At 39.7% G+C, this 13,190-nt stretch overlaps 1 protein-coding gene across 3 annotated transcripts in view; it reads right to left on the bottom strand.

Moving 5' to 3' along the window:
• Positions 1-13,190, bottom strand: part of rbm24a (RNA binding motif protein 24a) — a 146,550-nt gene that overhangs the window by 31,352 nt on the left and 102,008 nt on the right. The window contains exon 1 of one of the 3 annotated variants that reach the window (XM_052015437.1): positions 3,727-3,994. The exons of 1 other annotated variant lie outside the window; for it this stretch is intronic. The gene's annotated coding sequence lies outside the window, so the exon portion shown is untranslated. Of the gene's footprint in view, positions 1-3,726; positions 3,995-13,190 lie in introns of those variants that run through there. One more of the 3 variants, XM_052015436.1, reaches the window with a different exon arrangement.

The raw sequence follows: 13,190 nt of genomic DNA, 5'->3' as shown, positions 1-13,190 counted from the left end.
ACTCAGATCCACATCTTCAATAACCCACAATGACCTTGACACATCAAGGGACTCTCTCATCAATGGCATCAAGCCGCCAAATGTCAACAGTGAGGCCTGATAGAAGGTGCACTGGGACAAGAGAAATATTGCCAACAAACAGCTCATTGCCCATCCCACAAAATACTATAAGACTTAGACTTGCCAAAGATAATATGGACAGTCATCACACAATGCTGGACTACTCAAAGGAGAAGTGACCACTCTCATTTCCACTGGAAAATCAAGTCCATCTCTGTATGCGACTTTAGACTCCAAAAACCACACTATCATTATATAAATCACAGCCCAAACTGGACTATCCACATCAAAGCTGTATATGTTATAATCAATAGGAACTGTTTAAGCTTGGCTAACATTAGTACCGAAATCAGCAACTCACTATGTGAGGAATTTTGGTGTGAAACTTTGATATCACCTGCCTAGTATTTGTTTACTAACATATGACGTTTCCAGCGCAGTGTTAAATATTGCTATCTCAACAATTTGGAATTGATTAATAGAAGACCAAAATAAGGAAGCAATCAAAGGAGAAACAAAAAGCCATTGGACTAAGCTTTCACCCACCAAATACCAGAGCCACCATAACTGTCTCTTTACACACCGCATAACACCCCTCCCCCCCAACCCCAGTCTAATGGCTCTCATTCTATTTTTAAATTAATTGCCCTATCTCCCATTGTCTATTATCATTTACATTTAAATCCCATATTCACATAATCTCTAAACTAATTAAACAAATGTTATACCGTTGTGTCATTAATTAGTTGATTAGGGCATGCATTTGGTATCTGGTTAACAGCCTGAAAAAAATCATATCTGTTCACTCAGCATACGTTTTGACTAGATCCTGGCAATTGTCTTTATCTATTTGACATGTTAATATATAATTTTAGTTCATTTTTATTTGTAATTGAAAAATATGCCTGGTATTCAAATTTATCCTTCTGTGTATTGGTGAAGGATATTGGTTGTACAATTAAAAGACAATTTTAACCTAATTATAATTGTGGAGCTAATGCTCTTTTTGTTTAGTAAATCACATAATAGAATCAGGGCAAAGATTACTGTAATAAGGAGATGTATCCCAACAGCGGTTTATAGATTATCTGTTGACTTATAGTTTTTCATTTGTAAATTAAGAAAGGCTCAGAGGAACCATGTTGTGCCAAAGGTCTATTCAGAGTTTACCCAAAGCCGAGCCAATGCTTGCATTTCGTATGTCTACAACAGGTTAAAAAAAAGAACAGTAGTACAATAGTACACAATAGCACATACAATTTTCCCAGGATTAGGGTTATTTGAAAATTTTCTTCAGGGGTAATCAGAGGTCAAACATTCATATTATATCCTGTGGTGATCTAAAAGTTCCCAAGGAACACATGTTTTAACTAATGATGGTCTTTTTTTATGTATGCTTATTATATATCATAATAAGTAAGATTTTCATAAGAGTGAGTGAATAACTATACACATTTTTCAAGTGCTGCATCTTTCTTAAGCTGGATTCAAACAACTATCCCAGCACTGCTATGATCTTAAATCACGTTTGCCAATATATTTGGATACCTAGCATGTAACATACTCCAAGGCCAGTCTTGTTTATTTGGCTGTTCCATTAAGGGATATTGGCCCATCAGTGGAAATTGTTACAATGAGTAAATTTCCAGACTTAAAAATACTAGATCAGTTTACCGTGCTTGCATATTGGAGCTGATTATTTTAATGCTACATGGATTTTTATGCCCTTCTGCTATAGGACATATTAGTTGTGTGGTGTTTAATTTCTTTAAAGCGTCATTCTTCTATCAAGCTACTTTAACTTATTTCAAATAATTGTTCACACCATAATATTCATGAATGGCTGAAGGTGAGAGAGAACAATTAATCTCCAATCAACTTGAACTTATTTAGAACAGCATGGTAGAACATCCTAATTGGCCTTTTAGCAATGTAATTTTGGTGAAATTACATTGGTGAAGGAGACCAATACTTAGCAATGAGGTAGGCTTTAAGCAATGTCTTACAGTGGGAAGCAGAGAGGCAGATGGGTTTAGGAAGAGCTTAGGCTCTGGTGACCTGAAGACATGGCCACAGTTGTGGAGTGAAAGAAAATGATGATGTACAAAAGGCTAGATTTTGGAAAGGCTAGATTTTGGAAAGTCCAGAGATCTAAAAAGATTGTAGGACTGGAAGAGGTTACACTGGTACATTAGTTACATCAGGTTACACTATGTTAATGAAAGCAATGAAAGTTTTGTTCACCATGCATGTGTTTTATGATTGATCTGTGTTTAATAAATTCAATTTAAATTTCCTGTAAATTTAGAGGGAAAGGAAAGACACTGTGTGAGCACAGCATTCCGTCCACGAGACTGTTACAAGGCACTTTTGGCATGAACTAATGCAAAACATGAAATATAAATGAGGCCAAAATGACCTTGGCTTGAGTTTGATCTTTAGCTGTGGAAACAGCTCAAAGAACGCCCCTTGGTCTGTTCCAGCTTTGCACGGGCTTCAGTATAACTTGGAAGAAGCACGCGTTTTAAATTTTACAATGAAAGTTTATTTAACATCGTCTGGGTTGGCCATTATTTCCTTATTCCATTTTAATACAGAGCTGAAAGATAGTCTCACTGTAAATCTTTAACCACCAGTTAGCAAAGTACTGGCGGTTCATTTTTCGAAGTGCACCGGTTTTTCCTTGGATAGAGTTATATGCAACTGTCGGTTAAATTGGTGCTGTCTTCCTGAAAATAGACACTGCCGTTAAACTCTTACCCTCAATGTAAAGGCAGGGGGCGGAATGAACGGGAGTCTGCACGTTGCAGTGACTGAACAGACCTTGTCACCATGGAGTTTGCTAAACATTATGACTTTGCTTAATTAAGTTTGGTTTTGCTGAATAAAAGTGATGAGAAGATTTTTAAAAAATATCAACAAGTGCAAACCTAATCAAATCGACACACGTTAGATCCTGACACGAAAACAGAATCAAACATTTGCACACACACACGCACACAAATTGATCTAACGACCTTTAGTAGAAGCCTGTTTTGTTTTGATCCGCTAAGACTCGCGCTAAGATCACACAGTCAACACCGTGTTCAGGCCGTGTTGTGCCAGCAACTTGCAGTATGTCACACGCACAGCCACTGAGAAAATGTAAATAATACTCAGCTATTTCTCTATTTCAACGCGCAGCTTGCGGTGACAGGAGCATTGCAAGGAAGTTCGGGGACAACTGACACCTACAGCCTACATTTAAATATTTCACAAAACCAGCGAGCCTCTGAACTTCAAGTAACTCGTCTAAATACGTCAGCACCCTGCAGTGAATCTTCTAAAGAAAGTAAAATTATTTGATATTGTCCAGGTTGCCATCCCCAACGGTTTACAAAGATAGTTTATGAATACATATTGATGAATATTAAATATAAAAATGTAAGAATAGCAACAAACACCCCAGCATCTGCAGTCTTTTGTCTATTGTGTACAAGTAGATGGTATATAGTTTATGAACGTATATGTAGTTTATACTTTATTTTTTAAGCTATATACTGTTGAGGAGGTGGTCTCCCGGCATTATTTTAGAGCGGCGAGCTATCTCTTGGCAAACTTGCCTCATGACATTTTTGTTTTCTGTTGTTGTCCCGGTAGAAATGCTGGGGCTAAATGCGAACTCACCCAATGCTGCAAGCTGGTTGAACGACGTTACCTGATCGGGCTGTAACCGGACGCCTCTTATTCATGAGCGCCAGATGCACCTCGCATCGCCTCGGAACCGCGGTGTCATGTGGCCCGGTGGCCGGGCTGCGAGGGGCGAGTCTGGACGTGGTCTGTCAGCCGCTGCCCTAAACAAAACCTCTTCCCCTGTGCGGAGCCGGAGCACAGGGGACTCGGAGCGCCGCCTATCGGCAGCCCGTTCCCCCAGCCAGCCTTGTGCAGAACGCATCCGGCAGACCGAAATCCCCAGCTAATCCTATTTACACACGTTTCCCCTTGCCGGAACCAATCCCCCTCCACTGTCCAGTACAAATAATTAACTCTGATTAATTTTATTTGCCTGTGCACAAACTTTTAAAGCCACCGAGAGGAAATAACACTCCCCCCGCCACACCCTGCGTTATCATTACCTTTTATGGGGTAACATGTTGGCAAAGGATTCTTGGAATCACTTTGGTTTGAATTCAATTTGGAGACTATTCATATGTTCCTGGCACCTTTGTGAGCCAGGCGGCTAGAATCTGATTAAACCGTTATTAGTCAGGCAGGATCGCGATTAAAAGGCACCTTCAACTCTTGATGTGATTTACTTTAAAAACATTTTTGGCCACCGATTAAAATTACGATGGCTCTGATTCCTTCCTTTCCTCTCTCAGCGTTAATTGGCGCAGGGATTGCCCTGACCAATTTTCCACAATTGGGATGGAAAATCGACCCGCAGCGTTAAAATGCTGCAGATACATGAGTGGTGGGTGGTGAATGGTGGTGGTGAAGAATGTGTGGGGGTAGTGGTGTATCGTAGTGGAGGATGGGTGGTGGAAGTGGATGGTGGTGGTGGTGGGTGGGGGTTGGATGGTGGTGGGTAGATGGTGATGGTGGTGGTGGGTGGTGGTAGGTGTGTGGTGGTGGTGGGTAGGTAGGTGGGTGGTGGTGGTGGTAGGTGTGTGGGTGGTGGTGGTGGGTGGCGGTGGTAGCGAAAGGGTGGTGGTGGAGATGGACATGTGGCGCTGGTGAATGGGTGGTGATCTAAGTGTTGGTGGTGAATGGTGTTGGTGGTGAATGGATGAGTGGCGGTGATGGTGGTGATATACTTGTAACTTTTTCAGGAATTTCACAACATAAGAAACTCTTGAGTTCATTCACTTCATTGATTCCATTGGTGAAGGCTACAACATAGCACACTCTGTGGAGGGGCAAGGAATCACAGTCAGCAAACTACAGGTTTCTGTATTGAATTGTACTTGTGTTTACCCAAGAAATTGTTGTTAGTTTCACAGTGTATTGACAGGAAACACCAACAGACTGGCCTGGTCATCACAAAGTCCAGGCCATTATGATAGCATGGATGGAAAACATTCATAGCCTTATGAACGTATAAACTAAGCTAATACCTCACCGAAGCAGTGAGGGAATGCTGCACTGTTGCAGGTGCTGTTTTTTTCATGGTGGTCACAATTGATTCAATGCCACCAATTCAAAGAAAAACAGAAGAGTTCTACATATCCATCAACGCTTTTAGAGCCCAATTTATACGGAAGATTATTCAGTTCTTTAAGGGATGCTTCCAACCCTTAAGAAATTCGGCCCTGACTCAAAAAGCTAAATTGTGAAATACAACAAAGATGCAAAATTATGTTATTAAAAATAAATGAAACATTGCAGAATTTCTAATACAGGTTTGTTGACTGAAATATGCAAGAAATAAATTGTATTATTTGCTGTGTTTATTATTATGAATAACATGTAACATAACATTAACAACATCTTTAAGTCAATAATATTTTTAAGTCAGGCTGTTAATTGATTAGAAGGTCCAAGGAGGTTGTAAGGCTGAGTGTGATGAATCAAGGACCTTTGAAAGGCAGGATGACTGGGTTTTATCAGCCCAATGACCTTTAACAGTCATATTAAAAGGCTAGGCATGATGGCCTAATAACTTTAACCATGTAGCAAGAATGGGATTGATAACCCAAATGACATTTCTTGACTATGCCTAATAGGTCCAATGATTCTTTATTCTTAAGCGATAAAGCAACATTTCATAAAGATCATTGACATTGATGCTGTTTATTGTTATAAGTTCACTTTTCCAGTTGGGATGAGCAGCAGCAAATACAACCTATAGAACCAGCCACTTAATGAATGGAGGGAGCCAAGTTGGAATTAGAATTGGTTTATTATTGTCACTTGTACCGCTCGTACAGGTCAATTCATTACACAGCGCATTGAGGTAGTACAAGGTAAAACAATGCAGAATGCAGTGTAAAGTGTCACAGCTACAGAGAAAGTGTAGTGCAGGTAGAAAATAAGGTGCAAGGTGAAAACGAGGTAGATTGTGAGGTCAAATCTATTAATGATTCTAACCTTCTTTAACTTAATGTTGTTCTGGCCATAAGCATCCATTTCAAGTTAAACCAGTTAGTAATGTTTACAACATATTATTAATATAAGAATATAGCAGGAACATTGTTAATAAAACTAAACAAAGGAATAAATCACCTTTGGTGTTTCTTTAACTGTTTTCTTCTTAATTTAGTGAAATCATGATAATACTGAGCAGTTTTATTATCAGTAACTGATACCTGATATCTTTGCAATTGAAACCAAATACATAGATTCAATATCCACTTAAGTTAAACAATGCTGCAGTTTCCATGGTGCTAATTCTAAAAAAGTAACCTTAAACTCAGGACTACTCCATTTTTAATTAGCAAGGGCATCAAACAATATATGAAGCTGATTTCCATTGTGTGTGCCTTCATGTATCAATAAGGTTGAGTCAGTAACACCTGAGTTAAAAGATTATGGGTCATATATGATCTTGAGTGCTAAAGGTTATGCTGGTGTAAATGCTTGGATATCTGTTTGTGTTCACAGATTGTGATATATTAAAATGCCTTGGGAAAAAAATTAAGAATATTTGAGCAGGGTAATCTACCAGATATTCTGTCCATTTAGATTAATGGACAGAAAATCTCACTTTGTGGTATTCCTCCCCATAGATGTCTTTCAATTCCTGCAATCCTTTTGTTTAGATTCAGTTATGGAACTTGAGCATTGTTGTGAGGCCATTCTTATTAACTAGACCTAACTTCTCTTGAGAAAATGGTAGTCAGTGGTGCCTTTCTAGTGAAGGTATTCTCATGCTGTTATTGGCAAGGGGATGCTAGGATTTGGACCTGGTGACCATGAAGAAGCATTAACGTATTTTGAAGTTATTTCTTGGTGATACAGGTCCTGAGTTTGTGAGGTAGTTTTGAAGTAGTCCAAATGAGTAAGTACAGTGCATTTGTAGGTGGTACACACTATAGTCACAGTGCACAGGTGCCGGCGGGATACTAATCAAATGCACTGCTTTGTCCAGGATGGTATTGAGATTTTGTAAAAGCTGCACTCTTCCAGGCATGTAAGGAGTTTTCCATCACACACCCAGCCTGGGCCTTGTGGATGGTGGGAATGCTTTGGTATGCTAGGTGAGTCAATCAAGCTTTTGGCCTACTCTTGTAGCCACAGTGTTTATATGAATGGTCCAGTTTTATTTCTGATCAATTTTGACCCCAGACTGCTGTGGGCCATGGCAATGGTAATACCATGGAACACCAGCTATTTAGACATAAATGATAATTGTCTGGCACTTACATGGTGTAAATACTTGGCATGTATCAGTCTTTGCCTGAATGTTTCCTAGGACTTGTTGCAAGCAGATATATTCTAATTTACTTTCTGAGGAGTTGTGAATGGAAACATATATTGAACAGTGAACATTCCCACTCTGACTTTAGGATGGAAGTTCATTGATGAAGCTGCTGAAGATGGTTGGGTCGGAGAATCTCCTATAGTGTTGTCCTGGGCTGGAATACTTGACCCCTTACAACCACAACCATCTTCCCATGTACGAGATATGACTCCATACAGTGGAATGTTTACCCCTTGATGCCCATTGACTTCAGCTTTAACAGGGCTCTTTGATGTCACACTCAATCAAATGATGCCTTGAGTCATGGATGTCTCATCTCATCTCTTGAATGCAGCTCCTTTAACCATGTTTGGATCAAGGCTGTAATGAGCTGTAGATTGGCATGCTGGTTATTGGTGAGTAAAAGGTGTTGGTGGTAATTAGCCAGATTATCTCTCTCTTTTTTTCAGGACATTCCTGGGCACTTTCCTCATAATTAGGTTAATGTCAGTACCGTAACTGCACCAGAATAGTTTGGCTGGAGACACAACTAGTTCTGGAGTCTTCACAACTATAGCCAGGGTGTGGTGAGGTCCCATAGCTTTTGCTAAATCATTTTTGTGGAGTGAATTGAGTTAATGGAAGACGGTTTCTGTGATGGCGTAAACTTCAGGAGGAAGCCGAGATGGATTACCTGCTGAGCACTTCTGCGTCAAGATGTTACAAATGCTTCAGCCTTGTTTTGACATTCAGGCGTTAGGATCTACTGGCATTGTGGATGGGAATGTTCATGGCTGCTCTTCTTGTTGTTAGCTGTTTAATTGTCCATCACATTTCAGGACTGTAATTCCTTCAGCTGATCCACTGGTTGTCAGAGTTCTCTGCTTTGGGTATCAAATGCTGCTTTTGCTACTTAGCACCAATGTAATCCTGTGTTGCAATTTAAAGCAGGTTGGCACTTTATTTCTGAACAAATCTGATTCTGTTCCCAGCAATCCCTTGAACACAGTGCTTCAACAGGAATGCAAGAAGAACTTTTGTTTATACAATCTTTTTCATCCTAACATGCCATGCAGCATTCAACGTACTATGGCCAAACCATTGGGATAACTCCTCAACTCTTCTCCAAATTGTGATAGGGAGTCTCTGACATTAACCTAAAAAGGAAGGCAGGGCCTATATTTAATCAACCAGGCAGTGCCACACAAATATTTTTGCCTTGGTCATATGCTCAGGTCGTTGGCCTGAATCCACAGCCCTGTAACCTGGACACAAGGAAACCAAGCAAGCTTGGACTCAAATAAAATCTCACCTGCCAGATGTCAGCTAATGGGTGTGAAGGATCTCAGAGCATTGTTCAAAGAAGTGTAGGATGTTGTGCTGAGTGAACATTCCCCTACATGAAAAGCCTGCTGGGGTTTATCCTTCTTCTGTTCCATTGATAGCAAGAAGAATTTTTTTTTATTCCAGGTAGCCTTCTAATATTTTTCATCAATAGCACTAATGGAATCAGAGCCATAATTGAATATTACATTAATAAAATCAAATGGTTGGAAATTAGACATGTAGACAAAATTAAGCAGGAAAACATTTTACAACTAACAGATGAAAATTTTACAGCAATACCAGTGAATGCTGTGATATAGGGAAGCATAGGCTTCTTTTTACGTTTTGAGTGAAGAAAGGTTAGCAAGCCTCCAGTGAGTATTGAATGTATGCTTCATAAACTTACAATTTTATTTTGAAGGGTAATAGCCACACTGGGAGTAATAGAACAGTTTTATAAAAGCGCAAGTTAGGTGCAGAGAGAAACCATTACTCAGAAATAATGGCTTTAAGACAAATTACAGTTCAACATGACTCTGGATTTCAAAATTAATTGATTGTTATCATATTTAATTGTAGCCCTTGCACAATCAAAGAATGTTTGAACCAAGATGAGCAAAACCAGAGATCAACTAAGGACTGGAAAGGCCTTTTGTGCTGTCTAGGTCAAAATCTGCTAACAAGGAAAGACATGCAAAATATCCCATTATATGGTCTCAGCACCTCTCAACATTCTCTACAGCTAATTACTTACTTTTGAGATGTAATTACTTAGTCACCTAGGAAATATCAGTTGGAACATAGAAAAGTCCCACAAGTCATAGAGATAATAATCAGATGATCTGCCTTTAAGTGTTGGTTAAGAAATTAGTATTGATCAGGTCAACAGGGAGTTCCTCCAGTCAGCTTCAAGATGGTGACATGGGATTTCATGTTGGCCATCCTTGGTGCCTTGTGGCAACACGCTGTGTCAATGTTTTGCCCCCTTGTTGTTCAGCTAGAATCCTGACTAGATTGACACTTCCACACCACATTCCAACTTAGAATTAACAACTTCCAGCTCCATAATATTGCCAGTCTGTATCTCACCTCTGTCCATCTGCTTCTGAAACCCTCAGCGTGGTTCTGATACTTCCAGGCTCCAACGTTCTCCTGACCATCCTCCCACTATCACTCTTCAAACATGTTAGCTCATCCAAATGTTTACTTAACACACAAAGTTTCATTTACCTGTCCTGCATTCATTGATCCATACTGTCTTCCTGTCCAAAATGCCTGAAATCTAAATTTCTCATCCTTGTGTACTAATGGAGTTCTGGTCACACAGCTATAGGCCAGATGTCATTAATCTGGAAAGGGTGCTGAAAGGATTCACGAGGATATTACCGGGACTGGAGGGCCTGAGTTATGAGAGACTCAATAGGCTGGGACTTCTTTCCCTGGAGTGTAGGAAGCTGAAAGGTGATGTTATGGAGGTATATAAAACAGAGTACAAGGGCAGGAAAGTCTTAGAACAACTTTATAAAACATGGTTTGGACACAGCTGGAACATTGTGTGCAATAATGTGTGCCACACTCTAGGGAAGTCATGATTACATTGGAGAGGGTGCAGAGGAGATCTACCAGGATCAAAGTCAAAGTGGAGTTTATTGTCATATGCACAAGTACATGTATGCACAGGTGCAATGAAAAACTTACTTGCAGCAGTATCACAGGCACATAGCAGTAGAGACACAACATTCACAAGAAAAACATAAATTAGACATTAATTAAACAAGAAAGAATGCCATTTGAACAAAAAAACCAAAGTCCATTGTACTGCAAAGTGGTCATAGTGTTGCTATACTGAAGTAGTGATTAGGATTGTGCAGGTTGGTTCAAGAACCAAATGGTTGAAGGGAAGTAGCTGTTCTTGAACTGGTGGTGTGGGACTTCAGGCTTCTGTACCTCCTGCCCGATGGTAGCTGTGAGAAGATGGCATGGCCCGATGGTGGGGATCTTTGATGATAAATGCTGCCTTCTTGAAGCAGCGCATCATATAGATAGTGGGGACGGATGTGCACTACTCTCTGCAGATGTTCCTGAGCATTCAAATTGCCATAGCAGACCATGATGCAACCACGAAGGACATTTGTGAAAAGATAAGATTTTACAACTATCTATGGTCACTATTACTTGCACTACATTTATTTACTGCTGGATTTAATTCCTTGAACTTAATTATTCTATGAGAGACCTCATAGTCCATGGCAGAGGCCCAAGTAAGGTCATTCCCTCTAACCAATGACAAAGCAGTCTTCATCCCAGTGCTCTAGACTTGCTTCATTGCGTTAAGCCCATGACTTTCTCATGTCTTGTAGGCACTGTACACCACAAGGGGCCTCGTGATGCCCAAAAGTCTTGGAGTGAATATCCAGAAGTACAATGTGACGACATAAATCATGCTTAATGCTCAGGTTTTTGGTAAGATTAATTTGGGCTCCACATAAGATTTTGTAACTTGTAATGTAATTTCTGGGCTGCAAAGGGAAAGAACTATAGGGACTAGAAATCTGAAATAAAAACAGAAAAAGTTTGAAACACTCTGCAGGTCAGGCAGCTTCTGTGGAGAGAGGAACGGGGTTAATATCACAGGCTGATGACTTATATCAGTCCTGGGAAATCTTTTCTTATTTGTTCAAAATCTTTCCTGGTGATAGGTCACTGGCCTGAAATGTTAATTTTGTTTCTCTCTCCACAGATGCCGCCCGGTCTGCTGAGTTTTTCCAGCATTTTCTGCTCTTAGAATATCGAGAATTTTACATTTTATATTCATGTTTCATAGTATAAACTGTAAATTACTTGCATTTTCCCCACCACTTGTTAATTCTGTGTGTTTTATTTTCATTTAATTTTATGGTACCATTAGATATTCTGCATTTCTGATTCCTTTTTTACAATAAAAACCAAATGGTTGATGGTGTAAAAAAGTGCAAAGACAATGTAACAACAGAGCCACCTAGCTATCAGAGACTGTACCTATGTCATCTTTCATATCTTGCAAACTGGCAACATGGTATTGTTTAGAGACAAAAAGACATAAGTATACGTGTAACAGATTTTTTATTAGGTAAGGGTATCAAGGGATATGGAGCAAACAGAGATGAACAATAATCTAATTGAAATGCAGAACAGCATCTAAGTGAATACTTTTATGACTTTTGCGGGTTAATGCAACTGTTGAAGTTGTGGAGAATGAGTGTAAAATACAGGGATGTGATAAAAATAGAGAGGAACCGTTAAGGAGTCCAATATTTTAAAAGGAAATAGATTATTAGGCCTGTATAAAATGCATTCCGTTAAGACAAGCCAGGCAGGAAAAAGCAGAGGTTCTGATCATTTGTTTTTAATCCTTTTAGGCCATATGTGTAGTGCTGAAATAGTATGACTGCTAGTGTTGCATTGTTTAAAAAAAATATTTACAAGTTGTTCAGCCTAAGGACAATGATGGGAAAATTAACCTTTAAGTTAGAAAGGGTGCAGGAAAGATTCACAAGGATGTTTCCAGACTGGAGGGCTTGAGTTACAGAGAGAGGCTGGATAAACTGGGATTCTCTTCCCTAAAACATAGGAGGCTGAGGAGGCGACCTTACAGAGGTATATAAAATCATGAGGGGCTTAGATAAGGTTAATAGTCACAGTCTTTTTCTCAGATAGGGGAGGCTAAAACCGGAGGACATAGATTTAAGGTGAGAGGGGAAAGATTTAAAAGGAACCTGAGGGGAAACTTTTCCACACAGAGGGTGGTTGGTATGTGGAACGAATTGCCAGAGGAAGCTGTAGAGCGGGGTACAATTATGATGTTTAAATGACATTTGGACAGGTAGATGGATAGAAAAGGTTTAGAGGGATATGGGCAAAACACAGGCAAATGACTACCTTAGATAAGCATCTTGATTGGCATGGGCCTGTTACCATGTTGTATAATTCTATAACTCTATGAGTCAGAAAATTCCTGAATGAGTTTAAGTCACTATTTTGAAAGTCATAATCAACCAAGAACTAACAGCATGGGCTTGTAATGGGGAGGTTGTATCTAACTAAGTTGATTGAATTTTTGAGGAGATAACCAAGAGGCTCAATGTGGACAAAGCATTTGATGTAGCCCACATGAATTTTGGTAAGACACTTGACAAGATCCACATGGCAGGCTGATCTGTAAAGGCACATGGGACCCAAGGGAAGATGGGACATGTTGGGTGCAAAGCAGGTGATATCAATGGTTAGACAGAAAAAAAGTCAAATGGCAAATGCGATTCATGAAGATAATGTAAATACCGCAGAATGGTAGGAGACAGCACGAAAGTGGAACAGCTGGGGTAGCTCATAATTTTCCACACACCTTAAAAGTTGTGATAATCTTTAGTCCTGGCCTGTAAATCAT

The sequence above is a fragment of the Pristis pectinata genome, chromosome 5 (assembly GCF_009764475.1).
Source record: "Pristis pectinata isolate sPriPec2 chromosome 5, sPriPec2.1.pri, whole genome shotgun sequence".
In the NCBI taxonomy this organism is placed as follows: Eukaryota; Metazoa; Chordata; class Chondrichthyes; order Rhinopristiformes; family Pristidae; genus Pristis; species Pristis pectinata.
The sequence above is the reverse complement of the archived record's forward strand: the minus strand, read 5'-3'. Positions and strand labels throughout refer to the sequence as shown.